A 5,323-nucleotide genomic window follows, 5' to 3' on the forward strand; every position below is an offset into this window, starting at 1 on the left:
GGTGGCTCCAGGCCGGGTTGGAGTTCCAGGAGGTCGGCCTGACTCTGGAGGTTTTCCCCTTAGCATTTCCCCATAGGCCAAAAGGGGGGAAGTCAAAAAAGCACCCCCGGCAGATGTATGCAGAAGGGGCTGGGGGGTGACGGAGAGCGGGCTGTTGGCAGCTGCGTGGTGGCTGCTGGCAGCCGTGTGCTGGCTGCAGGGGTGGGCCTGGGCGGCTGCCGAGGGCCCCCGTAGTGCACCTACCAGCGGTGGTTGAAGACATTGCCTGAGCCTCCGATGTGCCCGGGCAGGACACCCGGGAGGCGGGGAACAGCCCCCGCTGAAGTCCATGGCATGTGCCAGAATCGAGTCTTGGAGAAAAAGTGACAAAGTCCAAACGCTCCAGGCGCCGGCCAGGGCGGTTGACCCCGGCTGGCCGGGCCGGCGGGAGCTGCGGCTGCCGGGGCTGAGCCGAGTGTCGATGCATGTCGTGAGAACCGGGAAGGGGACAAACCTGTGGCTCCAGGCCGGGTTGGAGTTCCAGGAGGTCGGCCTGACTCTGGACGTTTTCCCCTTAGCATTTCCCCATAGGCCAAAACGGGGGAAGTCAAAAAAGCACCCCCGCCAGATGTATGCAGAGTTGGGCTGGGGGGTGACGGGGAGCGGGCTGTTGGCAGCTGTGTGGTGGCTGCAGGGGTGGGCCTGGGCGGCTGCGGAGGGCGCCTTCAGAGTGCACCTACCAGTAGGGGCTCAAGACCCAGGCTGAGCCTCCGATGTGCCCGGGCAGGACACCCAGGAGGCGGGGAGCAGACACCCCCGCTGAAGCCCACGGCAGTTGGCAGAGATGAGTCTTGGAGAAAAAAAACGACAAAGTCCAAACGCTCCAGGCGCTGGCCAGGGGTGCGGACCGGGCCGGCCGGGCCGGCGGGGGCTGCGGCTGCCGGGGCTGAGCCGAGTGTTGATGCATGTCCTGAGAACCGGGAAGGGGACAGACCGGTGGCTCCAGGCCGGGTTGGAGTTCCAGGAGGTCGGCCTGACTCTGGAGGTTTCCCCCCTGGCTTTTCCCCATAGGCCAAAAGGGGGGAAGTCAAAAAAGCACCCCCGCCAGATGTATGCAGAGTTGGGCTGGGGGGTGACGGGGAGCGGGCTGTTGGCAGCTGTGTGGTGGCTGCTGGCAGCCGTGTGCTGGCTGCAGGGGTGGGCCTGGGCGGCTGCCGAGGGCCCCCGTAGTGCACCTACCAGCAGTAGCTCAAGACCCAGGCTGACCCTCCGATGTGCCCGGGCAGGACACCCAGGAGGCGGGGAGCAGCCCCCGCTGAAGCCCACGTCAGTTGGCAGAGACGGGTCTTTGAGAAAAAATGACAAAGTCCAAACGCTCCAGGCGCTGGCCAGGGATGCGGACCGGGCTGGCCGGGCCGGCGGGGGCTGCGGCTGCCGGGGCTGAGCCGAGTGTTGATGCATGTCGTGAGAACCGGGAAGGGGACAAACCTGTGGCTCCAGGCCGGGTGGGAGTTCCAGGAGGTCGGCCTGACTCTGGAGGTTTTCCCCTTAGCTTTTCCCCATAGGCCAAAAGGGGGGAAGTCAAAAAAGCACCCCCAGCAGATGTATGCAGGAGGGGCTGGGGGGTGACGGAGAGCGGGCTGTTGGCAGCTGTGTGGTGGCTGCTGGCAGCCGTGTGCTGGCTGCAGGGGTGGGCCTGGGCGGCTGCCGAGGGCCCCCGAAGCGCACCTACCAGCAGTAGCTCAAGACCCAGGCTGAGCCTCCGATGTGCCCGGGCAGGACACCCAGGAGGCGGGGAGCAGCCCCCGCTGAAGTCCATGGCATGTGCCAGAGGCGAGTCTTGGAGAAAAAACGACAAAGTCCAAACGCTCCAGGCGTGCAGGCCAGGGGTGCGGACCGGGCTGGCCGGGCCGGCGGGAGCTGCGGCTGCCGGGGCTGAGCCGAGTGTTGATGCATGTCGTGAGAACCGGGAAGGGGACAAACCTGTGGCTCCAGGCCGGGTGGGAGTTCCAGTAGGTCGGCCTGACTCTGGAGGTTTTCCCCTTGGCATTTCCCCATTGGCCAAAACGGGGGAAGTCAAAAAAGCACCCCCGGCAGATGTATGCAGGAGGGGCTGGGGGGTGATGGCGAGCGGGCTGTTGGCAGCTGTGTGGTGGCTGCTGGCAGCCGTGTGCTGGCTGCAAGGGTGGGCCTGGGCGGCTGCGGAGGGCCCCCCCGAGTGCACCTACCAGTAGGGGCTGAAGACCCAGGCTGAGCCTCCGATGTGCCCGGGCAGGACACCCAGGAGGCGGGGAGCAGCCCCCGCTGAAGCCCAGGGCAGTTGGCACAGATGGGTCTTTGAGAAAAAACGACAAAGTCCAAACGCTCCAGGCGCTGGCCAGGGGTGCGGACCCGGCTGGCCGGGCCGGCGGGGGCTGCAGCTGCCGGGGTTGAGCCGAGTGTCAGTGCAGGTCCTGAGAACCGGGAAGGGGACAAACCGGTGGCTCCAGGCCGGGTTGGAGTTCCATGAGGTCGGCCTGACTCTGGAGGTTTCCCCCCTGGCTTTTCCCCATAGGCCAAAAGGGGGGAAGTCAAAAAAGCACCCCCAGCAGATGTATGCAGAGGGGCTGGTGGGTGATGGATAGTGGGCTGTTGGCAGCTGTGTGGTGGCTGCTGGCAGCCGTGTGCTGGCTGCAGGGGTGGGCCTGGGCGGCTGCGGAGGGCCCCCGTAGTGCACCTACCAGTAGGGGGCTCGAGACCCAGGCTGAGCCTCCGATGTGCCCGGGCAGGACACCCAGGAGGCGGGGAGCAGCCCCCGCTGAGGTCCATGGCATGTGCCAGAGGTGAGTCTTGGAGAAAAAAAACGACAAAGTCCAAACGCTCCAGGCGCCGGGCAGGGTGGCGGACCCGGCTGGCCGGGCTGGCGGGGGCTGCGGCGGCCGGGGCTGAGCCGAGTGTCGATGCATGTCCTGAGAACCGGGAAGGGGACAAACCGGTGGCTCCAGGCCGGGTTGGAGTTCCATGAGGTCGGCCTGACTCTGGAGGTTTCCCCCCTGGCTTTTCCCCATAGGCCAAAAGGGGGGAAGTCAAAAAAGCACCCCCAGCAGATGTATGCAGAGGGGCTGGTGGGTGATGGATAGTGGGCTGTTGGCAGCTGTGTGGTGGCTGCTGGCAGCCGTGTGCTGGCTGCAGGGGTGGGCCTGGGCGGCTGCGGAGGGCCCCCGTAGTGCACCTACCAGTAGGGGGCTCGAGACCCAGGCTGAGCCTCCGATGTGCCCGGGCAGGACACCCAGGAGGCGGGGAGCAGCCCCCGCTGAAGCCCAGGGCAGTTGGCAGAGATTGGTCTTTGAGAAAAAATGACAAAGTCCAAACGCTCCAGGCGCTGGTCAGGGGTGCGGACCCGGCTGGCCGGGCCGGCGGGAGCTGCGGCGGCTGGGGAAGAGCCGAGTGTCGATGCATGTCCTGAGAACCGGGAAGGGGGCAAACCAGTAGCTCCAGGCCGGGTTGGAGTTCCATGAGGTCGGCCTGACTCTGGAGGTTTTCCCCTTGGCATTTCCCCATAGGCCAAAACGGGGGAAGTAAAAAAAGCACCCCCAGCAGATGTATGCAGAGTTGGGCTGGGGGGTGATGGGGAGCGGGCTGTTGGCAGCTGTGTGGTGGCTGCTGGCAGCCGTGTGCTGGCTGCAGGGGTGGGCCCCGGGCGGCTGCGGAGGGCCCCCGGAGTGCACCTACCAGTAGGGGCTGAAGACCCAGGCTGAACCTCCGATGTGCCCGGGCAGGACACCCAGGAGGCGGGGAGCAGCCCCCGCTGAAGCCCACGGCAGTTGGCAGAGGCGAGTCTTGGAGAAAAAAACGACAAAGTCCAAACGCTCCAGGCGAGCCGGCCAGGGGTGCGGACCCGGCTGGCCGGGCCGGCGGGAGCTGCGGCGGCCGGGGCTGAGCCGAGCGTCGACGCATGTCCTGAGAACCGGGAAGGGGACAAACCGGTGGCTCCAGGCCGGGTTGGAGTTCCATGAGGTCGGCCTGACTCTGGAGGTTTTCCCCCTGGCTTTTCTCCATAGGCCAAAACGGGGGGAGGCAAAAAAGCACCCCCAGCAGATGTATGCAGGAGGGGCTGGGGGGTGACGGAGAGCGGGCTGTTGGCAGCTGTGTGGTGGCTGTTGGCAGCTGTGTGGTGGCTGCTGGCAGCCGTGTGCTGGCTGCAGGGATGGGCCCCGGGCGGCTGCGGAGGGCCCCCAAAGCGCACCTACCAGTAGGGGCTGAAGACCCAGGCTGAGCCTCCGATGTGCCCGGGCAGGACACCCAGGGGGCGGGGAGCAGCCCCCGCTGAAGTCCATGGCATGTGCCAGAGGCGACTCTTGGAGAAAAAAAACGACAAAGTCCAAACGCTCCAGGCGTGCCGGCCAGGGGTGCGGACCCGGCCGGGCCGGCGAGAGCTGCGGCGGCCGGGGCAGAGCCGCGTGTCGATGCAGGTGGTGAGAACCGGTATGAGGGTAATCCTGGTCGCTCCGGGCCGAGCCAGGGTTCCAGGAGGGCGGAAGGAGCGGGCCCGTTTCCCCTGATAGCGCCGACGACGGTAAAATAAGGCCTCGCAAAACGTCAGCACGAACACCTTGTCGGGGTATAAGGGAACGAGCGGTGTGCGGTCTTTGACAAAGTGACAGTATTTCTCCAAAAAAAGCACCCCCGGCAGATGCGTGCAGACGGGGCTGGCTGGTGACGGAGAGCGGCGGGCTGTTGGCAGCAGTGTGCTGGCTGCAAGGGGTGGCCCGGGGCGGCTGCGGAGGGCCCCCAAAGTGCACCTGCCAGCGGTGGCTCAAGACCCTGGCTGAGCCTCCGATGTCCCCGGGCAGGACCCCAGCAGGCCGGGCACGGACCGCAGCTTGCCCCCTTTGCCGTCCGATGAAGCTCGCACGGTCAGAAAAAGTTTCAAAGTCCCAACGGGGGAGAGAGTGTTGACGGCGAGGGGGCGCTGGCTGCTCCAGGGGCCGGGAGGGAGGCCCTGGAGGTCGGCCTGGGGGTGAGTGGAGCGGCCCCCGTGTGTCCCTGAGCGTCCCCCGGTCTTTGGTCGAGAGGGGGTCTCAGCCGCTAATGTGCCCGCCCGGGTACCTAGGCAGGCCGGCCTGGGGCGAGTGGAGCAGCCCCCGTGTGTCCCTGAGCGTCCCCCGGTCTTTGGTCGAGAGGGGGTCTCAGCCGCTAGTGTGCCCGCCCGGGTACCTAGGGAGGCCGGCCTGGGGCGAGTGGAGCAGCCCCCGTGTGTCCCTGAGTGTCCCCTGGCGTTTGCTGAAGAGGGGGTCTCAGCCGCTAATGTGCCCGCCTGGGTACCTAGGGAGGCCGGCCTGGGGCGAGTGGAGCAGCCCCCGTG

The sequence above is a fragment of the Eleutherodactylus coqui genome, unplaced genomic scaffold (assembly GCF_035609145.1).
Source record: "Eleutherodactylus coqui strain aEleCoq1 unplaced genomic scaffold, aEleCoq1.hap1 HAP1_SCAFFOLD_675, whole genome shotgun sequence".
Taxonomy (NCBI): Eukaryota; Metazoa; Chordata; class Amphibia; order Anura; family Eleutherodactylidae; genus Eleutherodactylus; species Eleutherodactylus coqui.